General features: G+C 42.4%; 1 long non-coding RNA gene across 1 annotated transcript; it reads left to right on the plus strand.

Moving 5' to 3' along the window:
• Window positions 1-4,424: 4,424 nt before the first annotated feature.
• On the plus strand, window positions 4,425-16,847 carry LOC118685720 (uncharacterized). The gene is made up of 3 exons (XR_004980023.1): window positions 4,425-4,482; window positions 14,974-15,102; window positions 16,814-16,847. It is a non-coding gene; the product is annotated as an uncharacterized LOC118685720 (long non-coding RNA).
• The last annotated feature ends 4,938 nt before the right edge of the window (window positions 16,848-21,785 follow it).

The raw sequence follows: 21,785 nt of genomic DNA on the forward strand, positions 1-21,785 counted from the left end.
GAGCATCTCTGCAGCTTAACAGCTATAGTGTAATTAAGAAACATACTGGGGACAAGATTCAGACTACCAGTTTCACTCAGGAAAACCACAAGATCATTATTTGGAGACAAAAATTAGGACTATTGAAGGACAGATTCCTCCTACCAAGACTCCATATGCAGTCCATGGTGAGAAGCAAGCATCACCAGGAAGGAATTCATGCCACGTTCTTGGGTAGCCATCTGAGATTAAATAGTCAGGAGTTCCAGAATCACACTTCTTGTCTTTAGCGACACAGCAATGTACAGACCTGAAGAATATAGGTCTTTATGATCCCTCTCTTCTCTTCTGGTCTTTTTCCTCCTCACCTTGTCCATTGGTTTGAAGAGACATAGTGCTACAACCAGATCCTTTTGGTCTTCCTCTCTGCCCCAACATTCTTCAGAGCACCTGGAAGATGCCTTCCTGGCTGGTGGGCAGGACATGCTTGGTCAGTCTTTCACCTGTGTTTTTCCAGTGTCTCCTAAGAAATCCTTTTTTCTATAACCTGTATGTCCTTTAATTGTGTGAACTTCTGATCAGCTTCATTAGACACACATCTCTAATTTTTTTTCTCCCCTTCTGGATTAGATAGGAAAAATGGCTAAATCCACCTTTTTTCCCTAATGATCTGTATCTGAATTTCCCATCAGCAGAAGTTTCTATCATTAATCTGTCTCAGGTGGAGGAGCCTCACCCAGCCCTTCCTCAGTTTCTTCCCCAGTAAGGAAGTAAAAACACCAGATAATTCATGTGTGTTCCATATTCATAGTAGATTTATAGAGAGAATCCCTGGTGTCAAGTTCTCCACAGGCAGAACAGCCAGCCAAGAGTGCCCAGGAGTGGACAGCCCTCTGAGACTTCATAACACCAGTTAAACTTCATAAAACCAGTTAAACACCAATGCTAAAGGCTCTCTGCCTTTTTTATTCATTTCTAAGATATGTATTTGTTCTTTTTGTTGTCAGATATTGAGATTGCAATATTTTTAAGAGTTCACTGTTATGTTAAGACCCCTGTTACATAAATCAGGTAGACATACTGAACCAGTGGTGAAGGATGGCAGCAAATTGGGAAGAAAAAAAAAAGATGTTTAAAGAAAAGTAATTAGTACTGGACTGTGTCACATTTTCTGAAAGGTCCCAGATGTAACAAGCAAAGCAGGGCTAAGCATGTAAGACAGCAAGATTTTTGCACCTTGAACTGAAGAGACAAATCACAAAAATTTCTCCCTTGGACGCACAAGCTGAACTTGGCCTGCAGGTATTTTCATGAGATGTGCCTGGATTTAGTGGGCTCCAGCACAGGTGGATTTGGGTTTATCCACTGAGATCAGTAATGGCTCTCAAGCTCCTTAAGTACTATTCTCCATGTGTCTGGAGTACCATACTTGCAAAGAGGACACTATGGGAACAAACCGAATTTATGCAGTCTTCAGTGAGCTGAAGATGCATTTATTTGTGTGGCCCTACCTCTCCAGCCTTCTTCCCATGCTTCTATACAGCAAGACCTAGCAAGATAAAACAGAAGCACATTCTCCTGCCAAGCCTCTCACTTTGCACTGAAACAAGCAGCAGTCCCCATGGGACCAGGTTATCCCAGCCTGTCATTGCCATGCTCTGAACCATGCCGATGCCTTTTTCTTGGTGATGGCTCTCTGCCAAAGGAGCAGAGCTGCCTGCTGTGCTGGATCCTGACACTGCAACAGCCACATGTGCAAGAAAAATGCATCCTCTTCTCCTCCTAGCTCTGCATCCCGTCACTGGTGTGCACAGACAGATAGTCCTCCAAAGTAATTACAATTACATTTCAATTAGTAACAGTCAGAGCTTCACAACAGTGGGCAGTTTCCAGGTAGTACTCCTGTGTGAGGGATGTCAGTCTTTCCACATCTGTGGCCGAAATGCTAAGGAGAAACAAGGCAGTAGCTCTTGCTCAAGACCAAATCCTCTCAGCTGCAATTATCTTACTCTTTGCCTAAGAATAAAACCAACACATTCAGAGTTTTAGCCCATTTGTTGTTGCTTGAGCTTCATTATGCTGCTGCTGTCAGTGGCGCTTGGCTTTTCTTCACAGATCTAGGTGAAGCTGGTCCATGCTGAAGTCAGTTATCTCTGTAAGAAAAAATTCAATATAAAATCTCTGCCTTTGGCTTTTCTCAGCACTTGCCCTTTCACTCACAAAGCTTGTTTATGGTGCAAACGATTTACAGAAGTATGACAGCAGTTCAACAAGGTGAAAAGCAAAAGGCAGAAGAACTCCACGTTTTTGTCATGTCATAAACATGATAGAACAACAAAAACAATTCCACTTTCTGCTTTCTCCTTTCTCTAGTGATAAAGTCAGATCTCTGAGGAGGTATTACTTTGAAACTAACACTTAAATATGTGCCTTTGAGGCTTTTTTCCCATTGTTTTCCCTTTAAAATGAAGTTTAAAAATACATTGGGGATTCAATAGTATCTATAATTCTGTCTCTAGATTTCTGCTTCTCTGAGATTTGCTTCTTTGTGTCTTTTATTCCAAAAGTATCTCTGGTGTAAACAGGTGCAACTGTCTCATCTTCCATGAAGCTGCACCCATACAACCAGACATGTTAAATTAGGCATTTTGGGAATGCACCCCTGCAGTTCCTTCCTTCCTTCCTTCCTTCCTTCCTTCCTTCCTTCCTTCCTTCCTTCCTTCCTTCCTTCCTTCCTTCCTTCCTTCCTTCCTTCCTTCCTTCCTTCCTTCCTTCCTTCCTTCCTTCCTTCCTTCCTTCCTTCCTTCCTTCCTTCCTTCCTTCCTTCCTTCCTTCCTTCCTTCCTTCCTTCCTTCCTTCCTTCCTTCCTTCCTTCCTTCCTTCCTTCCTTCCTTCCTTCCTTCCTTCCTTCCTTCCTTCCTTCCTTCCTTCCTTCCTTCCTTCCTTCCTTCCTTCCTTCCTTCCTTCCTTCCTTCCTTCCTTCCTTCCTTCCTTCCTTCCTTCCTTCCTTCCTTCCTTCCTTCCTTCCTTCCTTCCCTGCAGGTCAGCACCAGGGTCTCTTTTCCTCTGTTCCCCACAGTGATCCTCTTTCCTGGAGCAAGGAGCAGAACACAGAGTGAGCCATGACACCATCCCCCAGCACTTGGGTCTCCCAGCTCACAAAGGGTTTCATGTTGACCAGTACTGTCACATGCCTGACATGGAGGGAAAAGGCATCTCAGCAGTCCCAAATCAGCTTTCTGCAGGTCTGGTAACACCTACTTCTTCAGTGAATGAGCTGGAGAGAAAGTGATACCAAGTTCAGCCAACACACTGAAATGACTGCAGCGGGAGAAGCTACTACCCAGTTATTACCCAGATAATTATTTTTACCCTTTTTCTTTCTTTTCCCTCCATTAACCTCAGCACCAATTTATCCAGAATATGCTATGGAAAGAGAAGAGGGGAGTAGAAGGGGAAGAAGATTGCTTTGCAGCTGACAGTCTGAAGCACATAGAAGATGGTCTTTTGGAATATTTTGGCCCAAAACAGACTCTTGTAAACATGTGGCTAAGGGACACAAATGCATCTCCAGATAAGACATTGGTATGCCTCTAAGAAGATATCGATCTATGACGTAGGTTTAAACTGGAAGTGTTTACAACAGCACTGAAAACTCTTGAGAAAATCACAAATGCTCGTATAAAGTTGCTTCCACCATTGGATACAAAAGACCAAATCTGTGACTCTGCTCATACTCAGTCCTCTAATTTGTTTCCAAACACTGTTTATCAATGGGTACACATGCAACCAGCAAAGCATGACTGGTATGGCTGGCTGTTGGCCAACATGCCACACATGATAAACTTCTTCCAAATGAAAAAAAAAAAAAAAAGAAAAACCAAGGTCTGCTTTTTCATCAATTGTGCAACACAGTAGGATTTACTGACAAAGATAGGATACACCAGAGAGAAATGCATTTCTAACTATGTCCACTGTACTAAGACCTCTTCTTCCCTGGGAAAGGTTAAAGGATATTTTAAATGATGTGAAGAAGATAATGTTTTAAGTTGAATTAAATTTACAGAGATATACTCTGACTTTCTGTTGGCTTGGCCAATGATCCTAAATAGTTCTGGGTCAAGATTAATGTTTACAATCTCTTGGTCCCAGTGTTATTGTGGGCTGTTGATCCTCAGCCAAATTAGGACAAGTTCACAAGCAACTAAATCTAAGGATGGTCTTTTGACTTCAGTGGATTTGGTACACTTCAGTGGGCTCAGGATGTTAGAAAGTGCCCTAGAAAATGTCTGTTGCAATGCTAATCTCTGAAGTTATTTGAATTAAAAGGAAACAATGATGCAAATGTGAAAGAGCAGAATAATTTTTCAATTATTCTACTTCCTCTCTCTGCTACAGGTTTCCTGAAGTATTTGGGAAACACCTTTCATCAGCACTTAGAGTTTCCCCCTCCAAAATGAAGAAAGTAATACTTGCCATCTTCAGAGGTGGGTTCTAAGAGAGGTAAGTGTGGAAAGTTCAGAAATGTGCTGAAACCCCCAGGTGACAGACAGGGGTAGAAAAGTAATATTATCTGCAGCCACCTTACTTATTCTGCTCTAAGAATCATAAGGACCACCTTTTCAAAGGGGTCTGGACTCATCTTTCTGCTTGAACAGACCATGTTAAATATTAAATCTCAGTCGTGTGCCTTTCCTCACTTGGATTGTCTTTGCCCTCAATGGAAGGGAAAGTCCTGAAAATGTATTTGCATTCCGTAAGAGCAGCTCTCAGCTTCCATCGGCAGCACCCAGAAACCAGCCCAGGCTGCGGCGGGGAGGCGCGGGCGGGGAGCGCTGCCCCTGCTGCCCCCCCAAGAGAAAGGGCTCGATTTTCTCCCTTTTTCTCCTGCCGAAGGAATCCCGGGGGCGGGCTGGGAAAGGAATCCGGACAGGGGGAGGAAGCTCATTCATTCACCACCCTCTGGGCCGGGCTTGTACTCGCCTATTCCTTAACCCATTGAGCCGCGTGCTTTTCCTCTGTCTGCTGACCCAAAGGAATTGTTTTCTCCCTGGTCCTTGTGTCAGGTGGATGTGACATTGGAAACTACATCTGGGATGATCTCCTCTACACCAGGCTTATGGATCCCATGCCCTCAGCCCCACTATCTTTTGTGTCCCTGCAATGTCCTGCAGGTTTGTCCTGCACAGCCTGGAAATACTCATTATTTACCACAAGGATAATACCCCGTGTAAGACACCCATCCTATGATGCTCAGCACATTTAGTGTAACTCTCCATGTAATTCTAATATCAACCCAGCTGACCCTCTGGGGATATCTAGCAACAATCCTGGCTTAGAGCTCTGCAAAGGCAATGGGAATTTTTGAATCTAGCTTTCTTAAGAAAAAAAGACCAGAATGGTCATGGAGGTTTTGCACAAATTGTGTTCTTGTCGGTGTGAAAGACAGAGATACCATTGCCCCTCTGCCCCACCTCCCTCCTGAACTCATGAGCACTTTCAGTTTAACCCAACAGAAGTGCACAATGTTCAAAGCCATTCTTCTTCCTGAATGTTTCATGCAGAGAAGCAAAAGGCAGGAGAGACAGACCTTTCCAGTGCCCTCTCTGAGAAGGCAGCTACAGGCTGCTTCTGCCCACCAAGAGATGTCAGGAGAAGGCATTGAGAGGGAAAAACACCCCAACCCCCACATACACTCTGCTCATTCCTTAAGCCCTCCTAGACACCATAGGATCCAGTCAGAAGACACAGTGCAATAGGAAATCAATTTTTGTAAATCTCAGTGCTAACAGAGCAACTTATTAGCTTTGCTTGCAGCAAGCACCTTTTCTGGAACCATTTTCTGAAGAAAAAAAAAGTAACACATTATTTTGAGGATGATGTATCTTGCCACATCTGTTTCAGGACAAACTGGAGCAGGGGTACCACTCTTTTCTCATTCTGTTTATGTAGTTGCAACATTATTTGATGTTTATTGGAAAGACACAAGATTTCTCCCTATCTTATACTTTTCTCTGAATCAAAACTCCAACCAATCATTTTTCTTTAAATAAAATGTAATCACAAGTTAGTATAATTGGTTTGTGGATAAGATTGCTAGAGTGGGGGGAAAAGATGTGGAGGTATTTTCCTATGAATCAATTTCCTGGGGAATTAAAAAAAAAAAAAAAAGATCAGCTGAACAAAATCTGATGTCCAGCATAAGTTCTACAGCAGCTGTAAACTGGATGCATAGACCCAAGCAGGAAGTCATTGTGTAGGTACCAAGTTGTTTAAGAAGTTGTAGCAAATTGTTTAAGTTAGCAACTTACAGAAGCCTGGGGGACCAAGGGGTGTGAGGGATGTATGCAGAAGAGCAGAATCATGACCTCTCTGGATGTTCTCATGCTAACAACACCCTTCTCCTCCACTGAGCTTTTAAGAGGGCTGGGCTGTAACACGAAAAGGTGCTGGTGAAGGCAATTTTTGGTTAATCAATATCTATGCATTGTCCTCTTGCACTGCTAGCTGTTACTTTCAGCTTCACAGGATCCTTAGACTCAGAATCAGTATGGAATCAGTGTGCTACATTTTGAACCACTTGCACCAGTCTCAGATCTTATCTGTGCTGACATTTCACCAATATCAGCAGTGAATTTGGCCCACTGTGTTTGTTATGACACCTGTCCCTCAGGGCTTTGAGACCTACATGTTCCTACTAACATCATAAAAACCTCTGTATGAGTCTTGGTATTTTATGGGTTTGCTGGCATCAAGGTCACAACTAGGATCTTCAGTGTCCAGTGTGCACTTTGGGATCTGCAGCTGCAAACAATGTGCAAGGTGTCAGTAAGGATAATATGCTGTACTATCTACCAACAGTCAGATTTATTAATCAAATTCAGCTTCAGCAGAAATCATTATTTTTTTGCAATTCAACTGAATTCAGTGGAGTTGAAATGCATGCAAATGGAACTCAAATGGATGCCATTGCAACAGACATGAAATCTGGTCCTGTCTTTCTGTATTCTAGCCTATTTAAACCTTAATTAAAAACTAATAGTGCTATGACTGAGGATTTTGGTGAAGAGATTTTGGAATTCCTCCATCCTAGTGAAAATTTGTTAAACTGGATTTATGCACCAATCTTGAAATGGATCATTCAGTTAATGGTGAAATTGTCAAGAAAAGAACTGATTAATGAGCCAACTGGATCAGAAGGGATTTTGATACACTTTCCTTTGACAGTCCTAGTGGGAGAAGCTCAGGTAGATGTCAAAATGAGTCTTTTGCTTTCTTTCATATCTGCTTTGTTGATAAGGCTGGCTGTAAGGTACAATCTCCTTACATAAGTAAGGACTTACAGATTTGGGTTATTTCTGTATTTTGGTTTGCTGTTTCACCTAACCATGTAAAATTAACTGTGGACAGAAAAATGGCCAGAGAGGCCCACCTGGCATGGGGAGCCACAGGAGGCAGGGCACATTGTCAAGGCAGCACATGTTGCCCCAACAATGGCTCTGACCCATAGGACAAATGCAGCTCCTCCTGCTGCCTGCATGGCCAAGTGCCTGGAAAGTCAAGTCAGTAATCTCAGTGACTCAATATTTCATCTTCATGGGATGAATTTTGTATTTCTGTGTCTCTGGAACAGAATAAGGGGAAAATAAATCAAAAGCAAATTTCAGTTTTGTTTTATAAAATATAACTAGATGACAATACACTCAAATGTTTGACAGGGTCACTTTTAGAAAGCAAAAGCCTGGGTAGCCTTCCAGTCCTACTAAGTTATTTCAAGCTGATCAAGATCTCTTATACAGCAAAACTCCTTTTTGAAACATCTGCAGAAATTTTGTTGCCTTTTCCTGTTGCCTTTTAACTTTTTGCATATACCATCTCTCTTTTCTGACTGACTTTTAGCTGATTATTTCAACTTGTGTTGGTGATATTCACCCTCCAGTCTGATGCTACAACCATCCAGGCACACATATAATTGGATGTGCTGGAGTTTCTCCATTGACATTCTCTGAACTAATGAGAATAAATTAAGTTCATGCAAAAGCTTTACATGATCCAGATTCAAAATACCCCCAAGTTCAATCAATTCCTCTGTGAGTGTTTGATCCTTTTATTTCAACATGGGTAATCCTACACTTTTGTGGTTTGTGATTCTGTTTTATCTGTTTTGAATTGTGTTGCTGTTATTCAGGTGTCATAAGTAAATTGCCATTGTCTCCTAATCATCTTGGATTATCACCTTCTCTTTAACATTCCTTGTTTAAGAGCTTGGAAAAGAACTGGGGGTGGGTTGAAGGGAAAGATGGTCCTATGTCTGACCATCTAGTCACAAAAAATTTCCCTGAAGTCCAGTTTGATTTCCATAATACTGAGGCTGGGTTGGTTTGAATTTTTAATTATTTATTACAGTCTTCAGAGTGTGGCAATGTGAGTGACCTATTGCTTTTTAATTATTTTGGTGGCTTTTGATACTATTAACCATGACATTTTGCTGATCCAGCTACACTATTCTTTCAGTTTTGGCACTGAGATCATTCAATGTCTCTGTCCATCTCTGTCAACAAAATGTCAGCCTCTTCTTAAAAGATCACTTTGTCTGATGGTGTCTGTTGGAAAAGATGATTAAATCCTCACCTCCAACTTGTAGGTATGAATTTGGGTTAGATTTTTGTCTCTTCTGGCACTGTGTAGATTTCTGGCTCCAATAAAAAAGTAATATCCTAGGGTTGTTTTAATCTTGCTTCAACATGAAAAGGAACACGTAATAATTTCAATAAAGGGATGTCAGCAAGACAAGCTTTTATTAGCAGTCCCATGCCTATTACAAAAGCTCATTATCTTTCCTCCATTTAGTGACTGGAGGAGGGAGGGTTTCGAAACAAGGCAGATTCCCCAGTTACTCCTGCAAACCCCTGAGAGATCAGAGCCCACTACTCCCTGTTGTGTGTCATTATCTGCATGGGTTGCACTCCTGTTTTGCCTGGTTCCAAAACTGGTATTAGCTCATCTATAAATACCATTTGTAAAATGGTAAAATTCAATATGCTTTACACTTTGCAATTTTATCAACCAAGTGTAAAAAAGGCAGGAGCTGGAAGAAACTGGGCTGTGCCGGTGGGGTAGAACAAGCTGTGAAAAAACACTTCTATTTCCATAGCCAACCACTGAAAATGAAAGCTAGAATATGAAGCTTCCCTCTGGGACTATGTGGGTGAGTCTGAGCTCATGAGGCATCTCCTCATCTCTGGTTCACACAGAACCAGCACCTGGTCACAGAATCTGGACCAGGTTTCAGTCAGGCATTGTTCTGTGTTCATTTATAATCATGGAATCATTTAAGCTGGAGAAGACCAAAGACCAAAAATTAAATGTAAAGCTTTTCCTTTCCCAGATTGTAGGGCTTTACAGCCTGATAAAAGAAGAAGGAAAATGTTGGAAAGAGGAAAAGGAGAAAAATTTTATGGGTCAATATAAGCCCCAGAAAACATAGATCTCCTCAAAGGCTTTGGGGTCCGACTTATCTAACCAAAAAATAATCCTTCTCCTCAAGCAGTAGTAGATAAGAGGAATCATGCCCTAAAATTGCATATATTTTCTGCCAGGAGAAGCAGACAATAAGTACCATCTCAGAGGAAAATGCATTCCTTTGCTGACACTGAAGGAAGGGATGACAGGAAGGTGCTGCTGCCAGCTCTGAATGCAGGCTTTGAAGAAGCCATGTCTGGGGCAGAGAACAGTTCCTGGGGGAAACAAACCTTCCCTGACTGTCTTTTCTTGTTGTTGTGCAGAACCCTTTTTGCCAGCACGATGGTCCCACAGCACAGTGTGGTTCCTGCCATGCCTTGGGTACCCCCACTCTACACTGCCCTGCTCCACTGGGCTGTGAGCTTGCCTGGCAGAGTGAACACGACTTCAGCCTTTGCCTGCTTTTCTGAAAACTGTTGGTTATCATTTTTATGGTATTTTTTTCCAGCAATGTTCAAAATACTGGGTTCTTAATCCGGTGGAATCTTCTGATTTATTCTTTTTTGAAGGACACCCACTTAGCCCTAAAATCATTCCTTTTAAAGCTGAACAGTTTTACAGAAACACATCAGCTTCTTCCTTCCCCTGCAGACCATGCCTGGGACCTGGCTGAGCCATGTGTGGGCATCCTGTAAAGGCAGTGACAGGACATAAAAAAACCCCTCAGACATAAAACATTGCTGAGCTGTTTTATGCATTGACAATATTAATGATTGTGGCGTGCCTAAATACTAAGTCCTTTAGGAAAATCGGTGTCTCAAGTTGATTTTCTGTGGTGCCTCTGACAGTGGGGAAGTAGATTTTGAATTTTCCCTTTCCTAAACATACTTCCATGTCCTTGTACCACTACATTTCATCACTGCCAGCTCCACGTGCCTCCTGTTCTACCAGAGAAAGCCCATTAAATGAACCCTCAAACTTAACAACTGTGGAAGGAAACCAAGACACAAATGTCATCTGACATGGTTAGAGCACTGATATCACTATTTAGAATTAGTTATGATAAATCATTATTAAGTGTATTTTGAGCCATTTCCTGTTTGTATATGGTGATCACTTATAAAAAACATCAGCATCAGTGGTTGCTGCACTCTTTACATGTAACACCATCTCCACACTACAAAATACCAATTTTGTTCCACCTGAACTAAAAGTTGATGAGCAGTCAAGTGTCAAAAAGAGGAATGCATTATATCCCACTTATCCAAACAGCACAAAATACCAAATTTTGTCTCATAAACAATGCATATTCCTAATCTAACTGGATCACGACTTCAGCTGGTACAAAAGAAAAGCTATCTCGTTTCATCACCACTTAATGAACACCAAACTTGCTCTGGTTTTACTCCCAGTCCCTGAACAGAATCCCCTGAACCTCTGTACTCTAGACAGATTATGGTACATAATCCGAAGCAATTATTTTGTCTTTTATCCTTCTGTCTAATATAAATATATATTGAATGCACAAATATTTCACAAAGACATTAGTTCCTTTTTCCTTGGCTTTGTCAGTTTATAGTAAAAGAACCTGTTCCAAAGCAGGGAATTGCCTATGGCAATTATAGCTTATGGAACATAGTACTGATAACTGAGTAACATACACTTTTCATATATTCATACACCAAGAAGAATAGGAAGGAAGAGTGGAAAACAACAGGGAGCAGTGTTAATGACAACACCAAAGCAGTAAAGCACAAAAGGGAAGAAGCATTGAGAAACTGCTCTGTGCTTTGCTATCATTACCAGATACAAAACAGTTTTCCAGTTTGAGGCTCACAAAGAAATTGGTAGCACCTGACCCACATAGTTCTTTCTACAAACCTGTACGAGGTTACCTGGCATTTTTCAAAACCAGTTTTAAAGGAGAGGTATTTATAGGTCTTCTTATATCTAATTCCAGAAGGTTAGGGCAGCACACAAATTCACAGTTTGCTTGTGATGAGTCCTTTTTATTATCAAGATTACCAAACTATGAAAATATTTGACTGAATGCTAAAGTCACACTATAATCTTGCCAGATCAATATGAACACTCCTCCTGCTGGAGTGTTCTCTTCTAAAGAAGCTTTCTGCAGTAGCTCTTTTTTGATTGTGAATACAACACACACAGATTCCCTCAGAAACAACTAAATCTGAATCTATTTGCAACAGCCAAATGTTAGCTGTTAATATTTATACAGAAGAAGGAAGAAAAAAACATGGAAGATGCTACTACTAAGCTCCTTACTGGTCTTTTGGTTTACAGGAATTCACAGAAGATGCAAACTATTCCAGATCTGATTGAAATACAAAGGTTTTATTAAAATCCAGGGGAAAAAAACCCACAGTCCCAATCAAGCCCATGGGAATTTTTCCATTGGCTCTGCTGTGCCAAGACTTCAAATGGGTATTTAACCTGGCGAAGAAATGAGTAGAGACGATTGCAGGATTTCCTCTCGTTTGAACGTTCTCATTAGATGAGGCCTCGGTGACCCCTGGGTTGATGGGTTGCTTCAATGTTTAATTGCTTTGACCTTCAGGGAGTTTCTTTTCATGTCCAACATAACCTTAGGTTTTTTTAGTTTAATGTGACAAATTACTTCATAAAAACAGCCCTGGATATTTTCATTAATTCTGGACAAATTGTGTTACACATAAAAGCTGTCTTTTTCACAGATGCTGTAACCATGCCAATAGTATCGTAATTGTTCCTTTTTTAGCTACTTTGGTATATGTCTGTACATATTTAGAGTAATTGGTGTGATTTTGGAGAGTATATAAATGATGAGGTAATTCTAAGAAGGGTAAGATCACAAAAAAACCCACAATTTTGACACCCTACTCTGTAAACTAAGCCTTCTCAAGGGTCACGTTTTCTGAAAATTATTCACTTCTTTTCTTCTGAGAAGGGAGCACTGTCCTTTCCACAATGCCACTGCAACAGTGACAGAGCCACCGAAGCAGCCATGGTGGTTATGCAGAAAAGGTGTTGGTTCTTTCCAAAGGAGCCCTGTCCATCTGGGAGCTGCATCTTCCACATCTCTGAGACCCTGTAGAGCAGTCCAGCTGCTCTAGAGCTCTGGAAGTGCCACCACTGGCTGCTTTCCACACAAGTCAGGTGTCAACTTCCCTAGGCACTCTTGGGCCAAAGCATGTCAATGAAAGCATTTCAGAGTCAAAGCACACAAGTCTGTGGATGGTTTTCCTGATTTTTCCCTTCCAAACAAAGAACATGAAGTTGCACATGAAAATGCCGGGTACTGTGCAGTGCTCCTGCACTGCCTCCACCAGGCTGGCACTCCTGAGGAGGAATAGGGCCCTGTAAATCCAGTGTGGTCAAATTTCCAGCTGCTGCAGACTGGCCTCTTGGTTGACACAAAGTGCACTTATGCCAGGCTGTCCGTATGGAAATGAGAGGCTCAGCTGCGTGCCTCACACATGCGGATCCCCATCTGCAAATGTCACCTGTGAGAGACAGGGGCCACTCCAGAAGGCACAAAGCTCGGGATTGTTTAGGCAGAATGGAAAATGACACCCCGGCATTTACAATGGGATTTTTATTATCAATGTCACAGATATGATACTTGCTACTGACATGCTTGAATTAGAAGAGACAAAGTAAACTGTTAGAAAGGAGAGGCCATTGAACTAAATACAAGTGTAACCTGCATGCTTATATTGCAGCATTTGATTTCCTCTTAAGTCTTGGGAAGAGGGGGCAGACAGCAGAGGGGAGACCTGTGTTTCAGCTGAAATCTCTTGTGTCTACACAGGATAGTAGGGCCTCTCCCAAAAAGCAGACAAAGAGCCAGGAGCAGGCAGTTATGAGAGGTTTCATTACAGGAGATGGAATTTGCAATTCCCGCCAACCTCCATCCCAGTGCAGATCTCTGCAAAGCTGCAAGCAAGGAAAAAGTCAAAAGTACTGCAGCTGGAAACATTCCTAAGGACTGAGCAGCTAATGACAGATCATGATCAAAAGCTACATTTGTCTGTCCTAAGCATACCACTGCTGACACAGGTTTGGCATCTCTGGATTTACATGCTGAGCAAGTGGTCATCCCACGTGTCAGAGCCTGAACCTGGCTGTAAGAAGCAAGAGGCCATTTTTTCTTGGAGAGTTTTGGATGGGAGCTAGGCTGAGAAACCAGGCAATCCAGTCAGTGCTCACACGCCCATTTGCTTTGGAAAGACAAATTAACTGGTGCTGTGTGCTGAAAATGAAAGAACAGTGAAGTTTCCAAACATGTCACCCAAAGAGAAATGTCACTGGTCACTAAGCTCTGTAGAAACTGCTTATAACAGCAGTAAAGTAAGGGATGAGTAGTTTTCATCTCTGCTGGTTCTTTTCTCTTTTAAGAAAATAAAAGTATTTTAAAAGCATTTCTAGTATTGAAGCATCGATTGCAGAAGACCCTGTGTTAAGTGCTTCACTCCCCAAGAGGTTTGGCCCCTGAGGGCTTTTAGGATCATAGCTCAAAGGATAGAATCTGTGACAGAGAGACACAGATAGATTATGAGATGTCTTAGAAGGCCAAAAATCTGGTCCCTTCTTCTGCAAAGCTGTGTACCACTGGAAGAGTGCAGCTGAATTATCCATACTAAAATCTCAGTGTCTTCATCCCATGCAAAGAGCCTCTCTAAACACTGTGCTGTCAGGAATAAGAAAGAAGAGCAAAATAAGCCACTGTGTGATTCAAATATTCCTAAGTGGTCACTGAAACACCCTCCTCTTGGCCACAAGACTGCATTCTTCAACTGTTTGCTGCACTATGAAACACGAGGTCATTTTTAGCACAAGCCTTATGAATAGAGACTGGAATTTTCTACAAGGTCTTCTTTTCTTATCCCCCATTTCTCCCCCCTTTAAAAACAACTCCCAGTCTGCCAGTACAAGAGGGTTCACTGTCTGGGAATTCCCTCCCCATGATACCTATAGCCTTGGAGGGGACCTGGTGGCCCCTGCCGGGTCTGCAGAAGCATTTGCCAGTTTACCTGGAAGCAACCTGATCTCCTCCTCCTGCCACCCTGCCTGGTATCATCTAGCAACAGCAAGAGGCTAAGAAACATCAGGAATAACAGATTCAATTTTCCTCTAAAGCCAAAGTTTTATGTTAAGGAGGAGAAGTGAATGATACATTGCAGGTATTTATAGCAATTAGATGCTGCCTGTAAGAACATGAGCTTGTCAGGAGGAGCAGTGACTGAAAGGCATGCAGACAGCTCCTTGATGAAGTGGTGTTCACTCGATGAAATCTGTACTCTCAGCATTTTTAAACAAAAAGCAGCTCCTTTTGGGTGAGACCTTTAACACTCAGTCCAGAAGGGGAACAATAAAGGACTCTGGCACAGACATCTCCCAATGCTTTGCATTTGAAACTTAGAGCTACCATTTTCCATTGTTTTCAGCCTCAATTTAGGAGCTTCATTACTTCTCTAAGTAAAAGAAGAATCTGTCACTTAACAACTACCTCTGCTATTTTGCCTTTTGCAGAATTTTTCAGTGTGTGCCAAACGCAGCACAAATGAGCAGCCCATACATGTGAGTCACTGGCCAGCAGTGCCCATCATGCTGGGGAGAGACTTTTGTGTCCAACACCTGTCACTTCAGCAAGGAAGAAGGGTGAGTCTTTTGGGTCCCCAGGGGCACTCTGCCCCACTTGGGGTACATCCCAGCCAATATGAAACCACAAAAACTAGTCACTGGAATTAATGCCACTTCCATTAAAATGCTATGAGTGAAAACATACTTCAGATTGCAAATTCTTTGTTTTGACTCTACATTTTTTTAATAAATAGACCAATTCTTAATTATTCAAATTGTGTACACTTGCTGACATTTAGATTCAGGGCCAGAAGCCTTAGGCCCAGTCCTGAAATCCTTTCTGACATGGGTGGAAGCAGAAGGCTGGGGCTACTTCTCAGAATGCAAACAGCACTTGCTATTCTGTGTTTCACTCTTCCAGCAGCTCCCCGAAATGAAGTCCTGCTGGAGCAAGAAGGAAGCCTTAGCAAGAGAGCATGCCCCAGCTGGGATACATTTTGCAAGTTTTGCATACCATTATGAGGACTTAAATTGAGCCCTCCTGAAGTAGCACAGAACAGGGAACTCCAGTGTAGGAAAAAAACCACATTTAGATTCACCCAGATTTATATCCTTTGATCAAAAGCTGCCCTTGTGCTTATGAGAATCTCATGTAAATATCTGCAAAGTTACTCCTTTATCTGCTTTCACATTTCTTTCCAGAGAAACCTTTGCAATGCTATCTGCAGCAGCTGTGGTTTCTTGGGCTGCTGAAATCGTGGCTCATAGTGCTGAACATTAGAATCTCATTATCTTTTTTCTTGTTAGGGATGTATCTGCCCCTTGTTTCAGAGGCTGTGACCATATTTTATCTCCTACTTTTGCGGTACCTGTAAAGATGGAGTCCTGCTGCGTAACTGGGCTCCAATCTGCCATGATAATGGAAAGAATTCCTTTATTGCCACTATGTTTTTACTTAGCTACATCTTTCAAAGAACACTGCCAAGGTTGGTCCAAAGTTTAAATCTCACAGAACCAGACTTTTACAAACATATGTCTGAATAGAAACATTGGCATTGATTTTTTTAATTGCAAATGAAAACAGTCGTATTTGATGAAATAACCATTCCCCTGAACTTTCCACCCTAAGCCTGAAAACCTAAAAGTGAAAGTGACTCAGACACAGGCAAACCTGACTTCATTGATTTCTATTGTCTATTGTGAGAAAACACAACTGGTAAACAAAACAGAAAGAGTGACAAGTAAATTGGATTTTTAAAAATTCTTTCACTTTTAATAATGTTAAGGTGGGATTTGTAACACAGGTAAAGGCATTTGTTTGTTTTCAACATAGGAGCTGTAATGTGACAGTGTCCCTTTAAATGCCTTCCCATTGTAATTTATTTGCTTCAGGTATGGAGTTCACACTGGAAATACTTGCAGCTCCTGAAGAAGTTAAATTTGCCACAAGTTTCATACCCTTCCTCAGAGAAAGCTTTTGCTTTCAGGTCATCCCAAAGCAAGTCTCTTCCCCTACACATCTGTCCCTCTGTGGGATATGGGACCCCAACACATCCCTACAGGGTGCTTGTGCACACCCTGACTCTCCCTCCAAGGGAGGAAAAAGAAGATTCAGGCAGCTCAGGTGGGGCTGGGCAGGGTTTCACAGCCAAAGATGAAAGTCCAGAGGCTCTCGTGTCACAGCCTTCACAGGACAGAGCAGCAGGTGGGGAAATAGACTTTCCCCTGCCTGCAAGCCAAGGAAAACTCTGATGAGTCTCCATGGTAATATGGACCTCATTTTTCTCAGACCCAGCTTCTTTGGAAATCTATTGACTTTTGCCCAAGAAGAACCCAAGACAAAGTGGACCAAGGATGTCAGGATCTGGCATGATGTGGGACCCACATTAATGGCTTCAGCTGGTCAAAACTGCCACTGTGGGATACGGATTCCTGTACCAAACCGAAAGTCAGAATCCTGTGCAAACTGTTTATATTGCATATTATCACATTAAATTATGCTTCTGTAAAAATGTGAGGCTTTTCAATGCCAGAATTGTTCGTGTCATAAATGCCTGAATAAAGCAACAGCTAAAGTCTCTAAATGGAGGAAAGCAACTGCCTTTGCTTCCACTGATCAGTATGTCTGGATAAAAATCACCTTTCCTGTTTAGTGTTTGTCTTCCATATTTTCAAGTGTAGAAATTCAAGCAAAAAAAATTGCTGTGCAGCAGCTGGCCCATTTAAGGAGGTGATACATATTATTCAAGTGATTACACGAATGGCTAAAAGTGTTGCATTATTCCCTATTTTCATTTGTGCAGCATAGCTTTGGCATGGTGATGAACTATGTCAACCAGGAACCTTGGCTGCCTTCTAATGGAGAAAGCCCCTCAAAGATCTTTGATGTGACAACGAAACTGGGAAATATTACTGACTCACAGCCTTTAAGCAATCAAGAAGTGATCAAAGCAGTGACTCAAGAATTCAAGGGAAAAATTACATGCTCAGGGAAATGAGGAAAGCTTATTACCTAGTGATATTCAATAGAACAGGCAACTGAAAGTCTAATTTTGTGAAATATGCTTTTAATTGGTATTCACCGACTTATTGTATATTACTTATGTAAAAAGCAGCTTTTAATTCCAAAAAAAATTAATGGCTCAAAATTCCAGTCATGATAGTGTGGGGTGGAAACACTTAGTCTCATTTCAACTCTGTCCTCCTCTGGCATAAAATGCAGGGCAGGGGTCTGCAGGGTTCACCTCTGTACCTCAGCCCAGGAGCCATCAGCCTTGCACAGATTTCTCCTCTGCCAGAGAGTGAAGGGTTGGTAAGGGCATCTGAGCATCATTCTGTGAAGTGCCTACACCTGCAAATTAGGCAGGGACAAAGCACAAGATGCCCAGCTCTGCAGGTAGCAGCACACTCCCCACCCAGTTCCTGGGGACAGCCTGGGATATGAGGGGAAGACAGCTGAAAGCACAACAGGTTTGGGGAGAATAAAGTGCTGCTCCCTTAAGCTACCCTGTGCCACATGTCCCAGCCCATTGCACTCTGGGGTTTGGTATGAAGGTGTGCCTGCTTTCTGGGGAGTGTCTGTTCCCTAGCATGTGGCCATGAAGGGAAGATGGGGTGCGAAACAAAAAAAGCAAAGTGCTGTCCTCAAACACAGAAATGCACCAGGGGAAGCGCCTATCAGCTGTCCAAAGTCAATACATTTGGACATCCAAACACTCCAGGAAGGCTCCTACAACACATGCTAGCATGTGGTTGTTTTCCTATGCTCTGTTTTGTTTATATATTTATATATTATATCTTTATAATCAGGTGGAACCACCAAATAGCTCAGTTTCCTACTGTGGCTGTGCCATCACTGAATTTAGGATGGCCAGAGGCACTGGCCCCTGCCTGGGAGCTCAGGTGTACAGAGTCTGTCAGCCAGCCTGAAGACTGATGGCAAGGGGACATGTTTTGGAGCTGTGGCCATGGAGTACTAGTGAGTCAAGGAAAAGTTTCCTTCCGAGACAGATTAGAGATGGGACAGGGGAAATTCCTTTCACTTGATCAGCATATTTTTGCTTTTGCTGAAAACACCCATTTATTTGCCCAGTGAACCATTCACTTACATTAGCTACATATAATTTTTATATACATCAACAGAAAGATTTGATAGTCTAACTGGTTTTCTGACTGCCCATTGATTGGTTGTCAGGCATCTCCATATGTAAAACTCTTTGATTGTGCTAATGATCAAGTGAAAATTGAAGCTACTTGTCCTTTTGTCTTGTTGTATTTTTGGTCTTCAGCCAGACACTTTGACACTGCTGCTCGCACAGCATCCTCCTGGAAAAGCTGGCAGCCCACAGCTTGGACAGGAGCACTCTTTGCTGGGTTGGGAGCTGGCTGGATGGCCGGGCCCAGAGAGTGGAGGTGAACGTGGTGGTGGCATGCAACTGGCAGCCAGTCACCAGTGGTGTCCCCCAGGGGTCTGTGCTGGGCCAGTTCTGTTCAATGTTTTTTATTGATGACATGGAAGAGGGAATTGAGGCTTTCATCACTAAATTTTGCTGATGACACTAAGCTGGGAGTGTGTGTTGATCAGTTGGAGGGTAGGAGGGCTCTGCAGAGAGACCTGGAATGTTTGGATGGATGGGCAGAGTCCAGTAGGATGAAGTTTAAGAAGTCCAAGTGCTGAGTCCTGCATTTTGGCCACAATAACCCCCTGCAGCGTTATAGGCTGGGGACGGTGTGGCTGGAGAGTGCACAGGCAGAAAGGGACCTGGGGGTGCTGGTGACAGCCAGCTGGGCATGAGCCAGCAGTGTGCCCTGGTGGCCAAGAAGGCCAATGGTGTCCTGGCCTGTATCAGGAACAGTGTGGCCAGCAGGAGCAGGGAGGTCATCCTTCCCCTGTACTTGGCACTGGTGAGGCAGCACCCTGAGTGCTGTGTCCAGCTCTGGCCCCTCAGTTTGGGAAGGATGTTGAGACTCTTGGAGTGCATCCAGAGGAGGCAACCAGGCTGGTGAGGGGCTTGGAACACAAATCCTGTGAGGAATGACTGAGGGAGCTGGGTTGGCTCAACCTGGAGAAAAGGATACTCAGGGGTGCCCTTATCACTCTCTACAACTCCCTGAAAGGTGGCTGTGCTCAGGTGGGGTTGGTCTCTTTCACAGGCAGCAGCTGACAGAACAAGAGGATGCAGTCTCAAGCTGCATGAAGGGAAATATAGGTTGGATATAAGGATTTTTTTTTTTTACAGAAAGAATGATAAAGTACTGGAATGACCTCCTTGGGGAGGTGGTGGAGTCCCTATCCCTGGATGTGTTAAAAAAGAGATTGGATGTGATGCTCGATGCCGTGGTTTAGTTGAGGCGTTAGGGCATGGGTTGGACTCGATGATCTTGAAGATCTCTTCCAACCTAGTCAAGTGAATTCTGTGTCTTGATGTTACATTCTATTCCCCCTAGACTCTACTTTTTAAATGATCTCAAATACTGCAAAACGAGAATTGTATGTTTTTAGAGGATGATGACAGGATGATCCATGCTCACAGACATTCACTCGCTATCTACCACAGGTAGCCCAGCATTTGGTGCTTCAGGGCACTGAAAGGATTTGATCTAATCTTATATTATATGAAGCACCCAACATTGCACATTCTCTTTTCCAACACAGACACTTGTGTACAGCCTAAGGGCCCAATCCTGCTCCTCTTGAAATCAGTTGAGAGTTTTTGCCTCTGCTTCAGCAGCAGAGGGGGAAGGAGCAGCTTTTGTAAGGGTGCTAATGATGGCTGGTCCTTCAGTCTTTCCATCCTAATCTCTGTTTAATGGCAGAAGGCAGACACAACAGTGCTGGAAATACTACCTGTGTAATTGGAGCAACCTGCCTTCCAGCTTTTTTTTCTGTCAGTTAACTTCTCTTCCATTGCTCTTCCTTGCTGAAAATCTGAAATTCATGCATTGACTGGTAATCTGGATTAAGGAATGGAGAGGCCCTTTCAAGAGATACAGAGTTGTATGAACATCAAAAGAATCAGGGTTCTTCTGTAATAAAAACAAACTCATTAACTACATTAGAAGGACATGTACACAGAATGCAAATACTCTCAATAACTAAACACTTCTTGTAAGCAGCTGATGAATTGTGCTTATTGAAACAAAGCCTGAATACAGAAGCCAATGACTAAGACTTAAGAATGCTTTTCATTTTCTTTCCCATCTTGTTAGCCAGTAAAATGCATTTATTGTATCCCATCATGGCCATTCATTGTAGCACATCAGACTTTAAACCAAGAAGATATGTTACAGATACTGTGCAGAGCTGCATAACTGAGGAACATGAGGACTTAGCTCAATGCAGGTTTTCTCTGCCTGATCTTTGCTAATAGAAACCTCAGGGCACTCATACGACAAACCCAGGGACTGCTCTGGCAGTGTTCATGCTGGTGATCCTTTCTCTTACAAATAACACAGGTCCTTGGAAACTGGCTTCTAGCTGCTTGCAAGAAGCACTTACCTTTTTTTTCTATTTCCAGGAACTACAGGACTTGGGTCAAAAATATGCAAGTAAAAGAAAATATTTACCAAATTTAAGGACTGCATCGAATGCTTTTAATAGCTTCAAACACAGAGATAGAAACAACTACAAGACTGGGGTCCAAAATATGCAATTGAAAGAAAATATTGATTAAATTTAAGACTGCATCAAATGCTTTTAATAGCTTCAAACACAGAGATAGAAACACGTATAAGTTTGAAAAAAACATCCAAAAAGCTCTGTTTTCATATCACATTATCCATTCCTGGCTGGCTGCAAGCAGCAGAGCCTGATCCAGCTAGGTCTTATTCATGTAGGTAATCCCTTTGACCCTCGTCATAAATACATTATTCTAGTTCAAGATAATCTCCAAGTATCAATCTGAACTGATGTCTGTGCTCTTGGACACAAATGCACATTTTCTATTTCTTCCATCTCAGAGTTGTAATGCTAAGCAGGCTGTCTTAACATAATATTTTGTTAAAAAAATACAAGAGTATCCCACCAGAACTGACTTTTAAAAAGAAAAAATCCAGGTGGCTCAATTTGGAAAGAAACTTTGGGTTTGTTGTAGCTCTCTTTCCGTGTGCTTTTTTTCCCAAAGGCAGACATTCATACACATATAATTCCCCCTTCTTGTCACTGGGCTTCTGGGTCAGTGAACATTCCTTTGCTGTAGTGTTTTTCAGATGAAACTCCAAGAGAAACACTGTCCTCAATGATGGGTCGGATACAGAAGAGG

Source organism: Molothrus ater, chromosome 3 (genome assembly GCF_012460135.2).
Source record: "Molothrus ater isolate BHLD 08-10-18 breed brown headed cowbird chromosome 3, BPBGC_Mater_1.1, whole genome shotgun sequence".
NCBI lineage: Eukaryota > Metazoa > Chordata > Aves > Passeriformes > Icteridae > Molothrus > Molothrus ater.